Source organism: Peromyscus eremicus, chromosome 15, assembly GCF_949786415.1.
Source record: "Peromyscus eremicus chromosome 15, PerEre_H2_v1, whole genome shotgun sequence".
NCBI classification, from domain to species: domain Eukaryota; kingdom Metazoa; phylum Chordata; class Mammalia; order Rodentia; family Cricetidae; genus Peromyscus; species Peromyscus eremicus.
The window spans coordinates 57,169,863-57,194,452 of record NC_081431.1 but is presented as its reverse complement, the minus strand read 5'-3'; positions in this window follow the sequence as shown (position 1 = coordinate 57,194,452).

Genomic DNA, 24,590 nt, shown 5'->3' with positions numbered 1-24,590 from the left:
AGAGGCCAGAAGAGGGTGCTGGATCCCCTAGAGCTGGAGTTACAGGCTGTAATGAGGCATCTAATGTGGGTGCTGGGCGCTAAACAAGGATCCTTTGTGGGAGAATCAGGAACTCCTAACCACTGAGCTACCTATCCAAGCCCCTTCTACTGTGTTAGCTGAGCTTTGCTTTTCATTTGCTTGTTTTTGGAGGCCCATGTTGCCTCCTTCCTGCCCCTTCAAGTACCTCACACAAGACTCCATTCCCATCTCGGGTACCACACAGCACAGCACAGAGACAGCATTTCAGGTATCACACAGCACAGCACAGTCAGCATCTCAGGTACCACATAGCACAGAGACAGCATCTCAGGTACCACATGGCACAGCACAGAGACAGAATCTATTCTGTAGCTTCTGGGGTATCCCTTTGTCTTTCTGCAGAAGCTGTAGAAATGACCTAAGTGCCTCTTTCCTTCTTCTCTTCATCTCTTCTTAGTCATGCCCACCCTTTCTCAACATAATTACAGTAAAAAAGGACTGGAATCCAGCCAGCGATTTCCTGGGCAATGGCCTGCTCTTCCCAGTGTAAGTGGTGTGAGCAAGCTGGCCTCAGTGAACTCATGTGCAAGCAGGGAAGATGAAGTGATATCTGCTGGCAGGTGATTACCAGCAGAGGAAGGTGTTCTGGGAGAAGGTGGAGTTGGTGGCTAGGTGATTTCTGGCCTAATTCTCCCTGAAGTGGACTCCAGGGGCCTCTGTGGCCACAGCATGACTCCATAAGTGCTCATCCCATGGAGGGTAGACAACCTGAAAGCAAGCCTTAATGGTCTCCTGAAGTGGCCTCTGGGTTTGGGCACAAGGCCACCGGGATGTAGGTTAGGGGACACTGGATAAGCACATACGCCAAGCTTTTATTTTTCTTCCAGAACCACTATGCACTGTTTTATGAAACAGGAAACAGGGCTGAAATTTGCCCAGGCTCCTCAGAGGCCCCGGGATCCTGCCTGGACTCTAATCACAAACCACCCTGGTTTGAAGGATGGGGGTGGAAATATTGCATTTCAACATCACTGTTGGTACCGTGGGAATGCAGAGGAATCTGAACTTGATACCAGGGCTGACTCCTCTAAGGTTTCCTTACAGAAACAGCATCTCATCTGCATCTCAGCCACTAAGGGGGCCTGCGGTCTGGCAGTGTCACAGAGGGCTGGAGAGCCAGGAGTCAGGGTTGCAGGGTCACTGGATGACTCAAATGCCCTCTGCAGTAGAAATGAGCCTGCAGGCCTGAGCTTTTCCTGTGATGATTGCTCCCCCGGAACCCTGCATCAGGCCTCTGACTCTTCTCCATGATAGGTGCTTCTCTTGGGCTTCCTGATGAGCTGGCCTTTGAGTGCGGTCACCCCATTCCCATGTTTTCTATACAGGCAATGGAGGATGTCCTCTCTTCCATCCAGGAAGGGGCAAAGGGCCCTGAGGTCCACCCAGGGTCCATGGAGGGATGAGAACTGTTCTGTGGTCTCCCAGTTACAGTTCAGGGCGGCACAAGAGAAGGCCAAGAGAAAGGACAGTGTCTAGGGACTGCTAGATGACACCACCCGCTTATCTCCACACCTACCTCCCCACCACCCTCTCACCTCCACACCTACCTCCCACCACCCCCTCACCTCCACACCTACCACCCCACCACCCTATCATCTCCACACCTACCTCCCACCACCCCTTCACCTCCACACCTACCTCCCCCCACCCCCTCACCTCCACACCTACCTCCCCCCACCCCTCACCTCCACACCTACCTCCCCCCACCCCCTCACCTCCACACCTACCTCCCCCCACCCCCTCACCTCCACACCTACCACCCCACTACCCTGCTCATCTCCACACCTGCCTCCTCCTAGAAGCCTCCAGCTTCCTTCCCCGGGATTGATTGGATTCCTACAAGCCCAGGAGGAGACCCCATCTCCCAGGAGCTTTTCTGCCTCTCCAGTTGTTACTGTTTCTGGTCCTCCAGGACCCTGGGCTGCCTCTGCTGTACTTACTACACCTGGGTGTGATCATTGGCTTCTTACCAACCACTCTTATGAAAAGTATCTCACATTGCTTGTTACGAACACCTACCTGGTCCTAAAATGACAAACGGCAAGTGTTCAGTGAACGCAGCACGTATATATCTCTCTTGGCCCTGCACTCCCAAGTCCCCAGCCTAAACTCATCCTAAGGGTTTGACTGTCCTCATGAGGTTCTTGAATGACAGGCCCCAGGCAGGGTCACATGACAGCACCAGAAGCTGGCACCAAACCCCTCCATAGGCCTGCTGAGCTGGTCATCACACCTCCCCTCCAGCACCTGGGAACTCAGCTGGGCCCGCCCCCGCTTGGCTTCTCTTTCCCGTCCTCTCTTGTCCTCTCTTCCGGAAACACCTTTTTCCTCCCCATTAGTCCGCTGTGTTTCCTGCACAGGAAGAGGGCTTTTGGATGTGGGGTGCTATTTATAGCATGGATCCCTCTTTGTAGATTTCACCGAAAAAGGGATCACGGCACAGATTTGGGGTGGAGGACACTGGGGCTTTCCACGGTCCTGGCCCCAAGGAGGAGAAGCCTGAGACTGCAAATGAGTATTGGAGCCTAGAAGCTTCAAAGCATCTCCTAAATTCCAAACGGGGTTTCCTTGCTGATGTCTACATCTTCAGGGGTCCCACAACTTTCCCAATGCCTTAGACCCCAAACCTCAGAGGCAGAAGAATCACAGGTTCTATACGTGGGGAGGACCTGAGGTCCGTTTTGTAAGAAAGACATCCAGAGATATTTATTTGAATTCAGTCCCATGGGACGGTTCAGTCATGCCCCAGGCTAAAATTCCTTGACACTTGCTTAACACCTCACAACTACAAAGGATTACCCCAGTGGTGGTATCTTTGGGGTGGGCTGAATGTGTCACCAATAAAGAAAGTTGAACTCCAAGTTTCTCAGAATGTGGTTTTATTTGGAGTAGGGTCATGGCAGATATAATTGGTTAAAATGAGGTCATGCCGAAGTGGGGGAGGGCCCCTCACACAGTATGACCTGCGTACTAACAAGAGGGAGATTTGGACATAGACTCACACAGTAACAAGATGATCTGAGGACTTCATGGAGACCATGGCCACACAGTAATGGGGACAGAGGCTGGAATGATGGATCTACAGACCAAGGGAGGCCTCCTGGCAAACACTGTAAGCTAGAAGAGGCAAGAAGGGCTTCTTCACTATGGGTGTCATGAATGTGACTCTACTAATATCTCTGAAGGATTTATTTATTTTTATTTTATGCGTAAAGGTGTTGTGTCTGCATGTATGTCTGTGTATCATGTTGGTGCCTGACAGACACAAAGGCAAGAAGATGATGTGGAATCCTCTGGAACAGGAGTTACATACAGGTCTGAGACACCATGTAGGTTCTGGAAACTGAACATGGGTCCTCTGGAAGAACAGTCAGTGCTCTTAACCCTGAGATAGCTCTCTAGCCCCTGCCCTGCTGGCATCTTGATTTTGGACTTTCAGTCGCTAAAATTTAAACAAAGAATTCCTGGGATTTGGGGGTCTTGTTGTTTGTTTAATTTTTCAAGGAACTTTTTAAAATAGCTTTTTTTGTTGTTTATTTGTTTGTTTTTGAGATAGTATCTCACCATGTAACTCTGGCTGATTTGGAACTCTCTATGTAGACCAGGCTGGCCTTGAACTCACAGAGATCCGCCTGTCTCTGTCTCACAAGTGCTGGGATTAAAGGATGTACCACCATGACAAGCTTTTTTTTTTTTTTTTAAGATTTACTTTTGGGGGCTGGAGTGACCTACATACGACTAAAGCTTTTTAAAAATCAAGAATATTTAGTTGCTATTTCACATGTATGAGTGTTTTGCCTGCATTTATGTATGTGCCCCACTTGGCCCGGAGGCCAGAAGAAGGCATTGGACCCCTGGGACTGGAGTTACAGATGGTTGTGAGCCACCATGTAGGAGCTGGGAACAAACTCAGGTCCTTAGCAAGAAGAGCAAGAGCTCTTAACTGCTGAGCCATCCATCTTTCCAGCCCCAGGAAACACGGCCCAGTGATCCTCTAAAAATACTGTTCCCGCTCCAGCTCTTGACTCTCCAACCATTGTGCCCCTCTCACACTCCACAATCACTCCACCCTGCCGGGTTTCCCTTTGTGAAACCTCACCCACCCCTCCTCTCCCAGCAGGGCTACCCAAGCTCAGACCTGCCACAACAGGAGTGTGACAGTGGGTTTGTTGGCCCAGCTCCCCTCTTCCAGACCGTTAGTCCATCAGCACATCTTTATCAAACGCCCTCCACGTATCAGATTCCACACTGAGTGCTGAGTTCTCCACCAAGCACAGTCAATGTAACCACAGCGGGGGACAATATCCCTGTTTACCCGCCCTGGTCTGGGTCTCCATCCCTCCCCATCACCGAAATGATCACATCCTGATCACGCCCCTTTGTTCTTCACAGGCAGGGACAGACGCTCCTGCCTGGTGACATGTGCCAGCTCAGTACAGGCCAGTGAGCAGCACTCTGTCTGATGGAGAAAGCAGGGCCCCTCCACCAAGGATGTGCACATTCATGGGTGAAGATGGCTGCAATCCCTGAAAGAAAGGAAGGTCACCATAGGAATGGAAGACGGCCTGGAAACAAAGTTGCCATGAAAACTTTTAGGATTCCTCTAAGGACTACCAACACAGCTTCTCTCTTTCTTCCGTTTTTCCTCCTATGGGTCAGGGTCTCATTAGATTGCCCAGGCTGGCCTCAAACTGACAAGCCCAAGCTTGCCTACAACTTGTGATTCCCCTGACTTCAGTCTCTCAAGTACGAAGACTATACCCGTCCCCCTAGGTTCAGTGTATCTTACCTCTTAAAACCTTGGTGGATACCACAGTTGCCTGGTAATATAATTAAAGAATTCCCTGTAAGTAAACTGTGGCACTTTCTGATAAGTATTTTTGGATCCCTGATAGCAGATTTCTCCACTGCAATAAGCCAGATCAAGCCGAATTAAAAGTCCAGGTTTAATGAGCAAATTGCCCCTCCCCCCCATGATTCTCAAGCCCCCAGAAGTGAGGCAGGGGAGGGAGGAGGAGAAATCACGTGGCAGGTCTAGGGATCGGAACTTAAATACCCTGTCGGTGTGGTCTTGAGCAGCTCCAGGGGAGGATCTGCCATTTGGTGGGCTTTCTGAGAGGGGCAGGGTTTGAAGAGGGAGGAGAGGGGCTGAGGCGGAGCTTCCAACGGAACACTTTCATATCAAAAATGGAACGAAGCAAAGCTGCTAAGTGTGGTGGCTCATGTCTGCAATCCCGGCATGTAGGAAGCTGAAGCAGGAGGATTGCTATGAGTTTGAAGCAAGCCTGGACTACACCATGAGACTCTGTCTCAGAAACAACACAAACCAAACCCTACACAGCTCAGCACCGATGAGTCTACACAACTTGTCTGAGCTAAGAAATATCCTTTACCTGTAAGTAAACTATGTTGTGCTAAGAAGTGAGACTCAAACTAGAACACACCACACGACTCATTCCTATGAAATTCATTGATAGACAACGCCCATTTATGGGAGTACAAACCATCAGTGACACAGCTGAGGGGTGGGGTGTCTGCGATGACAGGGACAGGAGGAAAATAGGCTCTTGGAACTGCTCTGTGTCTAATGAGCGTGTGGGGTATATGTCTATACAACATTTATCCAAAATACATCCAACCCGACACTTAAGATCTGTGCACACCACTGTTGGTAAATTATATCCTGATTAAAATTAAAATCAAATAGAACCAAGAAAAGAAAGGGCCCTTCCTTCTTATTTTTACAGAAGTCTAACTGGGAGCATTGGATTTGGGAAGACTGCCAGGAGCTGGGGGCTCCCATTCCCCTCTATGAACCTTGCAAGGCTTGTTCAGGTCTCTGGCCAGGCTTACCATAGAGGCAGATGGAAGCAAACAGAGCAGTAACCTTGGACGACTGAGCCTGGCTCTTTCTAGCTTTGCAAGGCAGACCTCTGCCTCAGAGGCATCCAGACTGAGTGCTCCGGGATGTCCTATTGTTATGGAGATGGACCCCATCTGTCTTTTGGTTCACCAGCCTGGAGTCCACCGTTTCAAATCTCCTATCTTCCCACATTCTTTGCCTCAGCCACATCTGCGACTCCTCCTTCTGAAGGCAGTGCTATTTGTAATACTCTGAAACACAGACTGGACCAGATAATGGGCCAGCCTTGCTAAACAAAACCCTGGGCCACACTCAGCACACACACACACACACACACACACACACACACACACCACACCACACCACACCACACACACACACCACACACACACACCACACACACACACCACACACACACACACACACACACACACACACACACACACACACACACACTCGGTCTGCAGTGCAGTGTGGAGCCCAGAGGGCCCAAAGAGACCCCATCTCTCAGAGCTGGCACTGGATGATGCTCTCCTACTCTATCCCTCTGACCGCATGACAGGGTAACATTCTCCTGTGCCCTGTCTGATGCATAAACACCCTATTGGGAAGAAATCCTCCCAGAAGGATAGTCTGCAGGGCTGGGACTGAATGCTGGATGCAACACCGAGTTTGTTCAGTCACTTTCCTGTCCAATACAGACCTTCAGCAGGACCAACGGTTAGTGAAGGAACATGGATCCCTGAACTGCAGATCAGGGCCAATGGGCATGACCAATATTCACTTTGTACTAGAAGACCAGGTCCTACCTCCAGAACCTAGAACATCTTAATTCTGTGGAGCAAGTAATACCATCTCTGTCCTTTAGATGAGGAAATTGACCATCAGGAAAGTTACAGGAACCCAAGAGAGGCATGTATATTTTGCGGGGAGAGGGTGGGGGGTGAGCAGGGTTTCTCTGTCTAACAGTTCTGGCTGTCCTGGAACTCGCTTTGTAGACCAGGCTAGCTTTAAACTTACTGAGATTCTCCTGCTTCTGCCTCTGGAGTTCTGGGATCAAAGGGGTGCACTACCATACCCATTTTTTAAAAAAAAAAAAATCACACTTCAGAGGCCCAACATCAAAGAGAGCCTGAGGAAGCAAGGAGGTGGCCTCCAAGACTGCCAGGGGAAGTCAGGATCCAGGGTACTCCTGTGGGCTGAGAAAGGGGAAGGACAGTCTTTCCTGCCTGGCCCTCACCTCAGTAGAGTTTATAGGTATCTTTGATCCTCAAGTAACCAATCTGTAAATGTTTCCTGAGCCCCTACTGTGTGCTGGCACTGGCTACGTCCATGTCCACAGCCCTGCTCTGGCCTCAGCAGTCTCTCACAGCCCCAACCCATCACCCCAAACACAGAGGCCTTTGTCTAGGCTTGCATGCGGATGCAGAGAGGTCACAGTCTCTGCAGGCAGCTTGGTGGCAGCCCTTGTCATCCACTTCCCACAGGCACCCCAACCATGTGATCATTTTCTAGATCTCTCTACCAGCCTCTGATTTCTCTACTGGCAAGAGGAAGTGGGAAATGACTCAGAGGGACGATGGGTATGTTTGTGATGTCATTCTGGTAATGAGTGACAGCAAGGCTGGACTGCATAGCTGTGTAAAATGGGGGTGGCCTGCCCACTTATTAGCTCCCGACTAGTTAAATATTTTAGCAAAGAGATTTTAATGAGTTGTCAATCTGACATAGTCCTAACTTTATATATTACAGTTATTCTCAATTCTGATGAGAAAACGAGAAACAGAACCCAAAATACAACTATCTATCTATCTATCTATCTATCTATCTATCTATCTATCTATTCATTTTTACTGTCTGAGTAACAAGTGAGCAGAAAAAACAAAATTAGCAATATGATTGTGTGTGTGTGTGTGTGTGTGTGTGTGTGTGTTGAGACAGGGTTTGGTACTCTCTGTGTAGTCCAGGTTCACCTCAGACTTGAGGCAATCCTTGTCTCGGCTTCCCGAGTGCTGAGATCCCAGAGTCATACCGTTACATTCAGCTTCAGACAACTTTGGGGCTGGAAGTTGCCCTGCTACCTAAAATCTTTTCTGTCCTTAGCTCTTTGGCTATTTACTTGCCTGAACTTTCGATGCTATACAAATTATTCACTGTTAGACAATATCTATCACTCCCAGTCAGAAAGAGTAAGGACAGGTGTTTACACTAAAGCCCACCCAGTGTGACCAAGGGTCCCATCAGACCTCAAGGAGAGGCTAGTGAATGCCACCTGGCCTTTTACAAATCCACTGCCATCCTCTTCTGTACTAATTGCCTGGCGTGCAGCATGAATGGTCATAATGGCTCATGCTCTTTGGACAACTTAGGTGACTCTGCACTGTGACTTCCTTACTAGTAAAATGGAGTGAATATCTTTCTTAGTGATTGGAAAGATTGAATTGAGTGATATAAATTAAGACATTTCTCAGCTCACCGTGACTACAGTCTCAGCTACTCAAGAGGCTTAAGTGGGAGGCTCACTTGAGCCCATGAGTTCAAGGCCATCCTAGGGCTATATAGCAAAAAAAAAAAAAAATGATCTCAATATAAATAGATAGATAGATAGACAGACAGATAGATAGATAGATAGATAGATAGATAGATAGATAGATAGATAGAGTGCTCTTAATCCATGATATCCTGATCCCAATTGAAAAGACCCTGACCCTTCTTCCAGGAGATAAAACTTCAATTTCAGGCCAGTCGATTAAGAAAAAAAAATGTCACATGTGTCCTCTATACACTTAGAGAACAGCCTAGGAATTTGTGTATGGCCCATATATTGACTAATTCTGTTAGATCCAGTTTTACTGGGTAAGATTCAGGTAGAGTAGATATGTAAGAGAATGTCACTCTTCTTAGGAAACAGCTAAATATTTTAGGGGTTGAGTATCATGATATCAACAACGATTTTCAAAAGCCTCTGTATATATATATTAAATGTCTAAAATTACTGTTGACATTGTGTTACATTACTCTCTACATATGTGCATTTATATGTCTGTATTTTTTATATATAGTTGTCTCCCTCCATATATAGTCTCTATGTAGTCCCTAAGAGCTTCCTCCTTCTTCCTTATATATAAAAGAGCCAGAGGGTACAGGTAGGAAATGTTAGAACGGCAATAGGATGCTCTCTGTGCTATCCAGGTTTGACAGCTTTCTAAACAAACCTTGTTGGGGAAACTAATATGGAAGAGCACACTGATTGCTTTCTAGCTCCCTTCCCTGACACCCCGAGGACACAGCCTCCACTCTGAACTGGAGTGAGCTTCATGGCTGCCTTCTTAAAGCTCACAGTGCCCGGGAGGTTATGCAGGCTCAGCGGTCTGGGAGCCAATGGGCAGCCCATGGAAGCATCCAGGTCTCCCACACAATCAAGCCCCTCCAAAGCTTTGGGGAAGGAAAACCAGGTGACTTCCCAGAACTACCCGAGCAGACTGGGGAGGCAGCTATGGTCCTGGCCGGTTTCCTCCATGTGTGTCTCATCAGCTGTCTCTCCTTTGTTCGGGGCAGGCAAGAAGAGAACAGTTGGCGTCTTGGCACTACCAGGAGCCCTGGTACTCCTTTCCAGTCAACTTAATTATCTGCACCAATGAGCTGGGGAAACACGCATGGGGCATTGACTCTAGCAATAATTTACTGAAGACCCGGTCTGGGCTATGCTGGAAGTGTATTCCCCCAAATTAGATAACACCAAAATAAAATGAGCAAAAGATCCAGTCAGACTTTTGTTGCTTTATGCCCTCTTTTATCCCTTCTTAGGCAATCTACTTCTCCGGTTTTCAATCTACAATGGAGGAGGGGGTAAAGCCCTGCTTTGCCAAGTAGGTTCCTCTGGGTGACGCACCTTCAGATCACCCGCACAGGGAGCTCATAAACGGATTGCTGCTTTTCTGAACACATGCAGACATGAACTGTAGCTTGTTCCAATGGTGATGAGTAGAATAAGGGAGAGAGAGGAGGAAGACTTAGGCATTTGTTGAACACACACCATTAGCATCCCAGGGACTGGGTCAGGTCTTTCATGAACCTAGTTCATGCAATCACTAGCTATTTTCCACACACTTGTCATTTTGGGAGCATCTCTGTGTGGTGTGTGCATCCATATGCAGGGTAGGGGTGGAGGGTGAGATCAGGAGAGCTGGGAATGTCCCACAAGTTGGATATTTTCATTGCTCTTTTTATGGAGAAGAAGCAGTCTCCACCAGGTTGTGTGGCCTGCCTAAGATGATACAGAAATAATGATGCGAATGCGGAGGCTGTAATTTCAGTTGTCAATATCTGCTGGACACTCGCACAGGCTAGACTTTACACCCCAAGTCAAGATATGAACTGTGACTCCAAAGCTGGCTGACAATCTTCCTAGTATATCGTATGTCTGCTCTGAACATCCCTGCTCATAAAGTGATGGTCTGAAGGGCTGGTGAGACCAAGGAGGTAGGGAGGAGGACAGGGATACCAGAGCTATTTTCAAATAGCGAAAAGGTGGCATTTTGCAGGTAATTACATTCATCTTGCATGGCTTAATTTGAATATCCCACACCTAATTTGGGGATGCATTTTGATGACACTCACTAACATCTTGGTGTTTTCCACCAAGGGGTATAGGTCACAGCCCTGATAGATTAATGCAAGGAGGAACTCTGAAAGAGGAACCGTCAAATAGGAAATAAGTTGATTATAGCGATGTTGTTAGGTGTCCCCCAGCAACAGAGATGTTGCTGGATCAGCACTAGAAGGGGAGACTTTATGGGGAAGAAGGGGTGCAGTCACATGATTAATGCTCTTTTCAGCTTGGAAAGTTTCCATTCTATGGAAGATGCCATTAATCTGTTTGTACATAGATTTTAAAATTAGTGAAGGGATGTAAAGTGGGTCAGTACTGTTGACCAGATGGGAGGAGGGGACTATCACTGGAAGCTGTGACCAGTCAAAGGTTCCAGCCAGTCAATCAGCTCAGCCAGTTGTACAGCTGACCTTCAGACAGCATGGGAATTACCAGGGGAGATTTTTTTTTTTTAATGACAGGTACTGAAGCCATATTCCATTCTAATTGAAGCTGAGTCTCTGGGGATGGGTCCAGAAGGCAGTAATGTTTAAAAGGTCCCCAGCTGAAGGGAAAAGAAAAGCAAGAGAAAGAATCACAGCCAGAGGAAGAGAAGGTCACGCGGGGCTTTGGAACGGTCACACATCATCAGCGCGTGTCTAATCCGAGGCAGTCATGTCCGGACACGAGGGACACTCTGGAAGACTGAAAGATGAGAAGAGAGGATACCTCAACCCTGTGATTCTTAAAGCACTTACTTTCCTGGTCGTTAAAAAGTGTTCACTAGCCGGACTGTGGTGGTGCACACCTTTAATCCCAGCACTAGGGAGGCAGAGGCAGGTGGATGTCTGTAAGTCCGACGCTAGCCTGATCTACAGAGAAAGTTCCAGGACAGCCAAGGCTACACAGAGAAACCCTGTCTTGAAAAACCAAAAAAAAAAAAAAAAAAAAAAAAAAAAAAAACCCTCAACAAAGCAAAACAAAACAACAACAAAAAGAGTGTCACAATTTGGTTGCCAGAAGACGGGAGGAGGGGTAAAGGGAGGTTTTATTCATTATTTAGTTTTATTCACTTATTTACTTGTGGAATTTTTGAAACAATGGCTTGCTCTACAGCCCCGACAGTACCCAAACTCCAAGCCCTCCTGCATCAACCTTCTAAGTGCTGGGGTTTAAAGCCTGTGCCACGGTGTGCAGCTGGGAGCTCATCTTTAATAGACAGCTTTCAGTTTAGGAGGATTAAAAGGCTTTAGAGATAGCTAGTGCTGGTGATCACAAACCAATAGGAAGCATCTAATTCCACTGAACTGTGCTGTGATGAGTGCTTAAATAGGCTGGGTATGGTAGCACACACTTGTAATCTCCAGCACTTGGGAGGTTGAGGCAGGAGGATTCAGATCTTGAGGCCAGTCTGTATTATACAGCAAATACTCTGTCTTTCAAAAAGTTGTTCGGCCAGTCTGGGTCGTGCCATCTTTAGTCCCAGCACTCAGGAGGCAGAGACAGGCAGATCTCTGTGAGTTTGAAGCCAGCCTGCTCTACAACCCAGGATAGCCAAGGTTATAGAGAGAGACTCTGCCTCAAAAGAAAAAAAAAAGTATTGAATAGATAAATTTTATGTTATATATATTTTCTTATAATAAAAAAGTTTTTTAATATTTCGAGCACAAAGATAAAGAAATATAAATGGTACCCCTTCCATCCAACTCGAGGTACAGTCTTTTACCGTTGGTTTGGTGACAGAAAATTACAGATTATTGAAAAAAGAAAAAGAAGGGGGCTGGAGAGATGGCTCAGCAGTTAAGAGCACTGACTGCTCTTCCAGAGGTCCTCGGTTCAATTCCCAGCACCCACATGGCAGCTCACAACTCTCTGAAACTCCAGTTCCAAGGGACCTAACACCCTCACACAGACATGCATGCAGGCAAAATACCTGCACATAAAATAATTTTTTAAAAGTTGCTAATAATGTACAACTTCCTCCCCAGAAGAAACCACTAAAAAAGCACTCCTTGGAGGAACTGGGGAGATGGTCCAGGGTGCACGAGGACTTGAATTCAAATCCCCAAAATTCACACAAGAAGCCAAGCAAGCCAGTGCACACTCATAATCCCAGCACTGGTAGACGGAGACAGAACTGTCCCTGTGGTGCACTGACCTGTTAGTCTAGCTCGATCACTAAGCTCAAGAGTCCTTGTCTCAAAAAAAAAAAAAAAAAAAAAAAAAAAAGAAAGAAAGAAAAAGAAACTTGCAGAGTGATTTATCCCAGGAATGCAAAGGTGGTTTATTCAAATTATGCAGAGAAGAACATTTGATATAATCCAATATCCTTTCACAATTAAAAAAAAAGTTAGAAAATTATAAATAGAAGTGAATTCTTAGCAGATGATAAAGGGCAAATATGATTTGCCCCCAGCTCATGTCATAACTGGTGGTAGAAGACACAAAGCCTTTTCCCTAAGATGGAGAACTGGAGAGGGGGCACCTACACTCACTACAGCTATTAGACAATGTCCTGAAAGCTACAGCCCAAAAAATTGGGCCAGGAAGAAAAACACCTACCTAAATCAGAATGGAAGATGTAAAACTATCTCTAGTCACAGGGGAAGTGGTCCTACATACAGAAAATTCCAAATTCATACATAAGAACAATCCTAGGCAAATTCGGCCATGTATGAGATCAGCACACAAATATACCATCAAGGAACAATCCAAACAGGGAATTAAGAAACAAATCCATTTAGGAAAGCGTTTGGAGCATCAGAGGACTGGACATCAGAATAGGCTTGTAGTCCTTTGAAGTGGAAACATCTTGTTATTAACAGGGCTCGGTGAGGCACACGCACCAGCGCTTCTGATTTTCCATGCATATTAGTGCATCTCATATTAAAATTAAGTAGAGCAAATAGATTTGATGAGGGTAGTGGACTTCACGGGACACGTATTAGAAGCTGAGTCAGATCCATGAACCATTCAGAGTGGTCTGGGCCGCAGCCATCCTGCCTCCCTTCATTTCTCAAGGAGTCACAGGAAGCTGGGAAGCAAAATCCCAGACCCCTTAGAGGAAACTAAGCCTGAGTCAGCCTTCCTAGGAGATTAGGCCCAGGGAACTGCTCGCTGAGGAGGCTGTTTCCACTTAAAAAGTTGGTAATGTTTTGTGTGTGTGTGTGTAAGAGACTAGGGGCCAGCAAAATGAAGTGTTTGCCAAGTATTGCCACACTTCTTAGACCTCAGTGTCCCACAGACTAAGAGCCGGAGGTTGGAGGTTGGTTCCATCCCAGAGACAGCTCTTCTTCCCCCTCCCCTCCCCCACGGGGTTTCTGCTCTGCTCTCCTGCTAACAGCTCAGGAGAGTGCTGAGATCTGTGGATGACAACACTACAGACAGAGAGATCTGCGTGCAGTGAGCTGCTTTTACTGAAGAGAAGGAGCTCTGGAAGGCGAGCTAGGGGCTGGTGCTCTAGACGGCTCCGAGGCACCACAGCAGTGTGGCCAGAAGCCCAGGCCTTCCTTCAGGAGGCCTGAGTTCTGGTCTGCAGGGAGGAGAGCAGGGCTTGGGCTGAGAGACAGAGATTCTTTTAACGTTAAATGTCAGCCTATTATAAACCCTGTACAGAATTCAGAAGTGCTTTAAAAGAAGGGGAAGTGATATCAAGGGCCAAAGATGAACACATTTGAAAAGATGCACCAGACGCTTTTATACTTCCTGAAACTCTTTCCTACTGGGCTGAAGCTGACTGAAGGCTGGGATGGAGCTGAGTTGTGTGCACTTTGCTTAGCAAGCTTGAGGCCTGGGAGTGGAGAAATCATTCCTATGGAGTTGGGGTAGGAGACAGATCAGGCTAGGGAAGGACAAATGGCACTCCTACTTTCTATTTCCTCAGCCAAGACTCACCAGGGACACCAGATTCCAAACCCCAGACTATGATGCGGAAGGGTTTTGGGAGTGGAGCAAATCAAACAACTCCCGAAGAACAGACAGCCTGCCATTTGAGTGAAATGGAGAGCGAGCTCTGGGTGCCATTAAGATTTTTCCTTCAGTTTAATGAAACTGGAAAATATTTATAAAGTGCCTACTGTGTGCTGGGTGTTGTAAGTGGTCAGACTGAGTGGCAGGGAAGGGATCCCTACGTGAAGATTTTCACGTATCTAAAATCCAAAGCAAAATCCAAGGCCTGCCCCGGGGGAGTTCAGACAAAGCCTCTCCAGGAGGAGCTCAGATTAGCAACGCCCCCTCACCTGGCAACCTCAGGTACTGGCCCCTGGAGGCTGACACAGGTCTGCAAACACGTGTCTATTCCTCCAGCCGTCTCTCTCATCCAGGACCAACTTTATAAGCATGAGTACCAGAACAAGGGAGGTGAAGAACTGTTTGTTCTCCCATCCAAAGTCCACAGCGCAGACAGAGAAACTCCAGGCTGACTGAGAACTTCACCCAGAAACCCCCGTCGTCTGTGAAACAGCCGGTCTCAGGAGAGATCCACATCGCTTCCATTCTCTTCGCAAGGTAAAAAGATGCACCAACCAAAACTCAAAGCAGTGTGAGAACAATTCTCCAGCCAGATGGAGGAACTCGTATCTTTGGCCAGAAGGGAGCCAAAGTCTCTGGAGAGACCGTCTGTACTGAAGTCCTCCTACCTCAACACAAGTGAGTTGCAGGGGGTACCCTAAGTCCAGGGAATTAGAGATAGCTCACAGTGCAAAAGTCTGTATAAATCCACAGCCTTTACTCGGTGAACTGGCCACCGGCTTCTCCGCATTGAATTTGAACCAGCCAATGGTATCCCAATGGCTGAAACAGGAAGCCAGATAAACAGCGTGTTATCAAGGGGGGATCCAGCACTTCCCTTAAGCCGGCGCCAGCTGCGCTCTCGGACCGTCCTAACAAAGTCCCATTGACTCACCAGCTGATTTTCCTGTGTTCAGCCCTGGGGGACAAGGAACCCTCTTTGCTGGGCGGACATTAGTGCACTGCCCGAGCCACTCACCACTCAGGTCCGCCCCAGTTCCTTCCTCTCCTTTATGCCATCTGCAGACTTGGCCGGCTCTAACCTACGGCCAGTTTGGGTAGACTCTGAAGATTAAAAGGGACCACAAAAATCCAGGCACCGCACCCGCACCCTCAGGTGAGCGTCTCCCTCCCATTTTCCCAGCGTCTCTTTCCTCCTCCCTCCTCTCTCTCTCCCGGGATGCTCTCGAGGCTCCCAGACGTCCTGGGCAGGCGCCAGAAGAAACAGCCTTGAAGACGGCGCTTCTCAGCGTATCCTGGTGCAGGGGGATGGTAGAGGTGGTGAGGCAGTGCATTTTCTGGAACAGCCCAGCCGGGTCACCTGCCCCAGCTCTTCCTTTAGCGCCTCCTGGGATGTTTGAAGAGTTAACTAGCTGCTTGGGGTGGGGGTGGGGGTGTCGTCTGACTATGTGTGCCAGTCTCTCTCTCTCTCTCTCTCTCTCTCTCTCTCTCTCTCCCCCCCCGTGTGTGTGTGTGTGTGTGTGTGTGTGTGTGTGTGTGTGATAACACAACGTTTAGTGTCTTTGATTGCAGGAACTCAGCGCACTTTAAATGACAGGTATTTCTTAGAGATGCCAAAGCTCAGAGGGTTGGGGTTAGGTCATCGCATCGTCAACCCCAGGACAGACGCAAGGTCCAGCAGGGGCGTCTAGACACTCCCGCGAAGCCGCTAGCTAGCATCCCGGTTGTTATCCCGCGCTTCTCCTGCGCCAGCCCGCAGCCTCTCTCGGGCACCAGACTCCCCTCCCTCGGGCTGACTGCAGCCGGGCTAAGAGCAGAGCTCAGCCCCGCCACCGCGCCCGCCCGGTACGGGCCACTCACCGGAGCGCCTCTGGTCCCCGGTTCTGGGTCCGCGCCGCCGCCGCCGCCGCGCCGAGTCGCGCATCGCCCGAGCAGCGGAGTGTGCCGGACGTCCTCTGCTCGCGATCAGAAAGTTTCCCGGGGCTTCCCGGGGCCCGGGCGGCTCCTCGCGCGAGTCTCAGCCGGCGCTGCGCGCTCCGGCCTCCAGCCTCTCACTAGGGCGGCCGCGGGCTCCCGCTCCACGACGAGAAGGAGGCGGCATCCTGAACAAAGTGCCGTCCCCCGGACCCGGCGGCCGGGGGCGGAGCCTAGTGACCCGCTGCCCTAGGCACACGCCGGCTGCCTCCGCGGTGGGCCGAGCTGGGAGTGCCCGCGGCTGGAGGTGGGCGGGAGGGGAGGCCGGGCTGCGGATCGCCCTCGCTTTCCTCCCCTGGACTGTGCCAGCTTAACCCGCAGAGGGGCGGAGGCATGGGTCCCTTCCAGACTTTGTCATTGGAAAGCTATTCCCGTAACCCTTTCCTGCGTTAGCCTTCCCGCCCCGCCTCTCCAGCCGGCCGGCCGCAGAAAGGCGGCTGCTGCGTGGCGGGGGCTACGCGCCGGGAGTTGTCAGGGCAGGAAGCCTTAGCACAATCGAGCCTTTCCTTTACCCAAGGACCCGCCACCACTACTTCCAGGAAGGGGGGCCTACTGCCCAAGTCCTCTAGCTACCTCAGAGAAGTAGTGCGGATGGATCGGTGAGAGTCCATTTCCTTCCACTTTGGAACCCTGCAAGGGTCATGATATCTGAGCTGCGACCCTTGGGTGAGAGGTGAGGAGATGCCCCGGAACTATCTAGCAAAAAGGAAACGTTCCAGTTAACCGGCTTTCCCCACCTTTCTGATCCTGGTGCAGCCCACCCTTCTTCCAGAGAAGTAGGAGGAGGAGGAGGAAGAGGAAAAGGGGAAATGACAAGACTTTACCCACAACCTCGTGCAACTGTCTGCGGGGCTGGGACGTGACTGAGTTTAAGGCGCTTGCCTCCTCCTGAGCCGGGAGCTTCCAGACTCCGCAGCAAGCACACAGGCGGAAATCAGGTGGACTGTGCTCTCTTGCTCAGGCCCGGAGCTGTGTGTGAGAGGGAACACCTGCCATCAGGGACTCTGCATGTGAGGATCTTCACCTTCTCCCAGCTCCAGCCAACAGTCAGGAAGACTGATTTATTTTCAAGGTGCTGGGGTTGGAGATTGGGAGGTTGGAGAGAAAGCAAAACGCTGACTAACTAGGAGGTCTTGGAATAGTCAGGATTAAAACCCCAGATTCCTGCCCGAGCCTACACCCAGAGACGTAGGATAAGGAGAAGTAGACAGTGGCCTTCCCAGATGGTCAGGGAAATGAATTTAATATAATTTTTGTCCACGAAAGGAGTGCAATGTCCTTTGGAGAGACGAGAGAGCTGCAGAATAATGCCCGAGATGAGCCCCTTGCTCTGTGTGTACTGGCTAATGGTGTGGACTTTGAAGGCAGGCATTTAGAGTTTGTTGTCACTGGATCTTTAACAAGTTCTTTCACCTCTGACTACCTCAGTTTCTTCTTCTGTAAAAAGAGACAACAGTAGTCCCTGTCTTGTACTGTTGCCAAAAAGATTAAAAAAGAGGTAATAAAGGTAACATGTGTGTGATAGCACACACTAGTACATGACAGCGGATAGTATATCCTCAGTGAAACAGTTTTAAGAGACTTAAACATTTAATTTAACACTCACCAATTGGAATCCCATCTTACTTCTCAGAGTACTCCCAGCCCACCTAGGGGTGCCTTGTCTTAAGAAGCACAGTCACTGGGCGTGGGTGGCACATGCCTGTAATCCCAGCACTCAGAAGGCTAAGGCAAAGGAGTCACGAGTTTGAAGCCAATGTGGGCTACATAGAGAGACTCTGTCCTTTCTTGGTGCTCACTGAGTAGGGCTGCCTACGTTTCTTGACCCTGAAGTCCTGAGAACAAAAGACTAGGGGTAGGCATGGGCATCAGAGACTCAACTGCCCGCTGACATCATACTGAACGTGGGGCTCATGCAGCCCCACTGGTAATGGCAGCATGATGTCACTCCTCAGCTGCTTCCCAGAGTGGGAAGGAAGGCCAATGCTATACTTTTGTAAGGATTTAGTCTTGTACTTAGATCAATATTTCTCTCCTGTGGCCTACCGTACAAGCTCCCCTCACACTCTGCTCCAAACGCTCCAGTCACTTGAGTTTGTAGGTAAACACAGGAGCCTGTGCACAGGTTGTGGAAGGGAAGTCAGGGGCCAGTCTCATTGGAGTGACAGGCAGAGTGTCTGAAGGCTACCATAGGTCAGAGCAGCAGAGAGGAGCAGCCAGGAGTTGCCAGGAGCCAGGGTGGGCAGAGTCCTGTTTGGAGATGAAGCAGAGTTCCCACCCATAAGTGGCCTCTGCTAAATGCCAACCTTGGGAGTGGTTTTTGTCTGAACACAGGGACGGTTCAGTTGCTCTGAATCAAACAAATGGATTTTCCTGAAATATGAAAATCACTGAGAGGTAAAGACAAGGGCTGCAGACTGGGTAGGATAGCAGGAGCCAGAAGGATGCCCGGGAGTAGATTAGTTGGTGAGTGGTAGGAGAGTGAATTAGGCTCACAGTAGGGGGACCCTAGGCATGATCACAGTCCCCAGCCTCACAGAGAAGGTGGCTTCAGGACCTGCTGACCCCACTAAGGCAGGTCCTGCTCTGTCTTTTGCTGCTTAGCACCAATTCTGCTCCAGGGCAAATTGTTAACAAAAAGGATTAGTGTCAATGTGACAAATAGGTTTTAAGAAAAAAAAAATCAGCTCAAGGAGTTTGTGGTCATCTCACTGAACCTCAGACCTGGCCTGAGATGAGAGCATTGGAAGCCCCAGAAAGCAGAGCAAATGTTTTATTTATTTATTTATTTATTTATTTATTTATTTATTTATTTTTCTGTCACAGCCTGATTGCATTGTGTGGGTTTGGGGTGGGCTGGGGTGGGATGAGGTGAGGGTGGGGTGGATGTTTTCTTGCTACCTTGAACTCTGTAGACCAATGTTCATTTGTCCCACCACTGGGGTCACCTGATGTGGGACTTTGGAGATCTGAATAGAATCGTAGCCCCTGCATTCCCTGTGACCCATAACGGGATAATCTTGACTCTCCTTGCTTCTTTCTGGGCTCTGAGAGCAGTTTGTAGGGAACTTGGCAGGGATATGCAGACAGTGTATGGCTTCATTTTCTTCAGCATGTAACAAACATGATTAGCGCTCCTGAGGTGGAGTCCAGGGACCTTCTGACTTCCTCCTCCGAAGCCAGTGGAAAAACACTGGGCCTGGCTGCAGATGACCTGATTCCATCCACGCCCGGCTGATGCCCCTCACTGAAGTACATCACCTCAGTTTGCTCATCACTTGAAAGAGGGTATCATCACCCAGGGGACATAAACGCATGCTACCAAGGCTGTGGTTTCAGTGAGATCACAGAAGGGGCTTTGGTTTAAACAGTGCCCCTCAAACATAAGCAAAAGCGCAGTGACCACACGGTAAGCACCAGGCCACACCCCTCCCCCACAACTCCTCCCCCCACTCCACTGGTGGTGAGCTAAGTGCTGCAAAGTATATTTTTGAGAGATAGAAGCCTGTCCACACATAACCGTGTCCTCTCTGGCTTGGTTCATCAGCCAGCAAGGGGCTTCCTATGCAGCTGCAAGGCTTTGCCCCTGCCCTGTCCTTGGCCACCCTGAGCTCACAGCACTGGCCCCGAGTCCCGCTTTCAGTGTTGATTGCTAGAGTGAATGAGGGCCCAGGAGGGAACAGTCTGTGGGGAAAAGCTGGCATAGCAGTGAACGTTTTATGAGAGCCAGCGAGTCACTGCCTTATCGGGAAGATGAGCTTCTCCCTCACTGTTACCAGGAAGTAAGATGTGAGGAGAGCCAGTGTTTTTCCAAAGATGGCCTTTGAAGTGGAGAGTTTCATTAAGGGCCAGGAAAGCAGGAATGGGGCTGGTGGAGTGAAACTGGGCCCCTTTAAGAAGCGTGGCTTGGGCAGGCTTTGCAATCCTGGAGATATTGAAGGTCCACACTTACATGCATTTGCTGGATGTCTGTAGCTTTTGCTTTGTTTTGTTTTTCAAGACAGGATTTCACTGTGCATCCCTGGTTGTCCTGGAACTCTCTCTGTAGACCAGGCTATACTGGAACTCACAGAGATCCGCCTGCCTCTGCCTCCCGACTGCAGGAATTAAAGGTGTGTGCCACCACCACCCCATGCCTTTATTTATTTCAAACACTCAACCTATAACAAGCCTATATAATAAACATCAGGCTTTTCTTTTTGCCTTTTATCAAAAGTCTTAAAGTTTCATGGTATTTTTTTAATGTGTTTGTGTGTGCATGTTTAATGTGTATGTGTGTTCAGTGTGTGTAGGAGATATATGTACAAGAGAACAGCCCTGGGTATCATTCTCAGGAATACTGTCCATGTCTTTTGAGGGTCTTTCATTGAGCTGGAGTTCACTATTAGGCAGGACTGTCTGGCCAGAGAGCCCCAGGGATCCACCTGCCTCCACCTCCCCAGTGCTGGGATTACAAGAGCATGCCCTCACATTTGGTTCAGAGGATTGAACTGGGGTCCCTCCCACACACACCCTAAAGTTTCTTTTTAAAAGACAAGATCAGGAGCTGGAGAGGGGGTTCAGGAGTTAAGAGAACTAGCTGTTTTTCCAGAGGGTCCAGATTCAATTCCCAGCACCCACCCGGAGGCTCACAAACCAACAGCTACCCCACAACTCACAATAGTCTGTAACTCAGTTCCAGGGAATCCAACACCCTCTTCCAGCCTCTACCCGCACCAAGTACGGAAGTGGTGCACAGATGTATACACAGACAAAACACCCATACAACACTTAAAAGAGGGGGGGAAAAGACGGTGTTCTCTACATGGCCTAGGCTGGCTTTAAACTCCTTGGTTCGAGTGATCCTCCTGCCTCAGCTCATTGAGTAGTAAGAACTATGGATGCATGCCACCAGGCCTGGCCCATAAATATCCTTTTTAAGAACATCTTATTATGTATTCATTTATTGTGTATGATCTTGTCCATGGGTGTGCACTCTTGTACAGCATGGGCAGAAGCCAGAGGACAACTTGTGGGGATTGATCCTCTCCCTCCATCGTGTGGATCCTGGAGACCGAATTCAGGTCTGCAGGTTTGTAGGCAAGTGCCTTTACAGGCAGAACCATCTTGCAAGCCCCACGGACATCATTTTCATTTCTATTTGTAAGTGAAGGAACTGAGGTTAAGTATCTTGCGTGTGTGGGTCTCATGGTTACTAGGTTCTAGGGCCAGGATTTGATTCTGTGCCATCTGGCTCCTACAGTCCAGAGGACTGTGCATATACAGAGGAGCACACTATGGCAGCCCGGGCAGTGGTGAGGGGCCCTGCCATATACTAGCTTCAGTGTACACCTTATTTATTTTCTTTTGGTAGCTTTATGGAGGTATAAAGTGCTGTAAACCTTAACCAATGTAAGCGTAAAACTGATTTGTGGCAAATCCACAGAGTTGCATGATCATCACCACATTCAACTTTTAGAACACTTCTCAAGTTTTCTCATGGGGCACATGCTTTGGGCTGAGACTCAGTTTCTTCATTTGTAAGGGTAATAACACTGCCAGCCTCATAGGACCGTTAAGAACATGATGTGGAGCATGTGAGTGGTGTGTGGCTCATGCCTAAAGAGCATCATCTCTTGTCCGTATCACTACAGTCTCTTAGTCATTGGGATACAATCTTTTAGACTGGAAAGTGCCTTAGAGACTATTGAATCCCACCCCCCTCCTTTGACAGAAAGAAACTAAGATGCCAAGATATCTCACAACTCTCCAGGTGAGGACACACAATGTCAGTGGCAGGACTGGAAATTGAATCCAAGTTTTTTGGTTGTTGACTCGATGTATTCTTTTCTCTGGAGACAGTTTCCTTCTGCGACACAGAGATGTCAGTATTCAACATCATTACCATCTTTGTGGGTACCTCCAGAGCAATGCTGACAGGCAGCCGTGGACCCTGGAGGTTTTTTTAGCAGTCTGGCCTTGGAGCAGAGAATGCAGCTGGAGCAGGCTGTATGCAGAATCAGGAGACACTATCCAATGCGGAGGCCGAGACAAGAATGTCTATTGTCAGAACAGGGCATGCATTGACTCAAAGAATGGAGAACTCTGCCAGTCAGAGTCAGTAAGTCTCTGTAGAGCTTGTGGGCAGGGCCAGCTTTGCGGGCTTGTGACCATGCATAATGGCACAGTGCCCCGTGCTTACAAAGGCCCCTACTTGGCTTAAGGCCTGTAATTCTGAAATTCTTGATAATTTTAAGCAAAGAATCACATAGTTTTGTTTAGCACTGAAAATTTTAAATTGTATAACCATTTTTGTCCATGAGAGTCTTTTTTTTTTTTTCCAGACAGGGTTTCTCTGTGTAGCCTTGGCTGTCCTGGAACTTACTCTGTAGATCAGGCTGGCCTCGAACTTACAGAGATCCGCCTACCTCTGCCTCCCAAGTGCTGGGATTAAAGGCATGTACCATCACCAACCTACTGACCATGGACTCTTAATGCTCCATCAAGGAATGATGTCTCCACGTGAATTTATTCACTTTATACTCCGTGTGTATTCTATATGGTTGCAGTGTCTTAATTCTGACTATTGAGAAGACTAAGGACTGAACAGTCTGTTGTGCACCTGATCAGTGGGGCCAGCCTGGGCAACAGCCAGACTCCATCTTGCAGAAGAAGGGAAAGGGGGGCAGTGGAAGGAGGAGGAGGGGAGGAAGAGAAGGTGAGGGGTGAGAAACAAAGCTGGGTGTGGTGGTATATACCTGTTACCTAGCACTTGGGAGGCTGAGGCAGAAATATTGCCTGCATGCCTCCATGCTCCCCACCATGGTGATAATGGACTGACCCTCGGAAACTGTAAACAAGCCCCAGTTAAATGCTTTCTTTCCTGAGTGTTGCCTTGGTCATGGTGTCTCTGCACAGACTAGAAGAGTGACTGAGACCGGGACATTTCATGTTCAAACCATAGAAGAGAAAGGGAAGAATATCTCAAGCATGGGTGCTAGAGTGAGAGACAGGGGCAAAGAAAACACTGGGCCCTGCCAGGATTGGGGGCCAGGTGTGGTGTTGGAAGAGAACTGAGTGTGGGGACGGGAGCGATGGCACGGCAGGAGTGGACATTATCTCCAGGGATGTAGGAGCTGGGGCAGAGAGAAAGGGGTGTGAACTGTTAGATGAAATGAAGATAAGCCGTCAAGGTGACTGTGGGGGCAGTAAACAGACAAGACAGGGCTAGACAGGACAGCCACACGGGAAAGACAAATCAGAGTTTGAGTTTGCCAGAGAAGCTAAGTACAGTGTAGCCCAATGGATAACGCAAGCTTTGAAGTTAAGGATGCAATCACGTCTGACCTTCACCACATCCCAAGTATCCAGTGTAAACCTGTTCTTGTCTATTAGGAAGACATGCCCCTGACAATGTCCCCGTGGCAGGCTTCCAAGGAGGATTTAATGAGGTGATGTTGGTGAAGCCAGTGACTGGTCAGACTAACAATCCCCAAGATCCCCAAATGTTAAGCGGTCATTTCACTGTCTAGAGAGTCATTCTTCCGTATGCATGAGTGGGAGGTGTATGCGTGGGTGTGTGGGTGTGTGCTCATGTGGTGGTGGTGCATAGGCACGTGTGTGCATGTTCATGTGGAAGCCAGAGGTCAACCTTGAGTGTTCTTCCTCGGGAGCTATCCACTTTTTTTTTTTGAGACGTGGCCTTTCATTGGGACTTAGGGCTCACCATAAGGCAAGGCTGGCTGGCAGTGAGTTCTAGGGCTCTGTCTACCACTGCCTCCCCAGCACTGGTATGACAAGATCAGGCCGCCTGTGTGTGACGTGTACAGTCACACACATGTGGATGGCCGAGGACAGAACTGAGTCTTTCCTCCCCCTGTGGGGTGTGGGGCATTGAACTCAGGTTGTCGGGCTTGGTGGCTAGCGCCTCTCCTCAGTGAGCCGTGTCCCCAGCCTGCACCTGGATGTTTATGGGAGTGCTGGGGATGGAGCCCAAGGCCCCCATACTTCTGCAGCCTGTGCTTTACCCGCGAGTCCAATCCCCAGCTCTAAGGAACCATTCTTCCAACCCCTCCACACCCCTGCCTTCCTGGAAGAACCCGGATTCTGAGCTCCACCCTGCAAAGTTCTGGG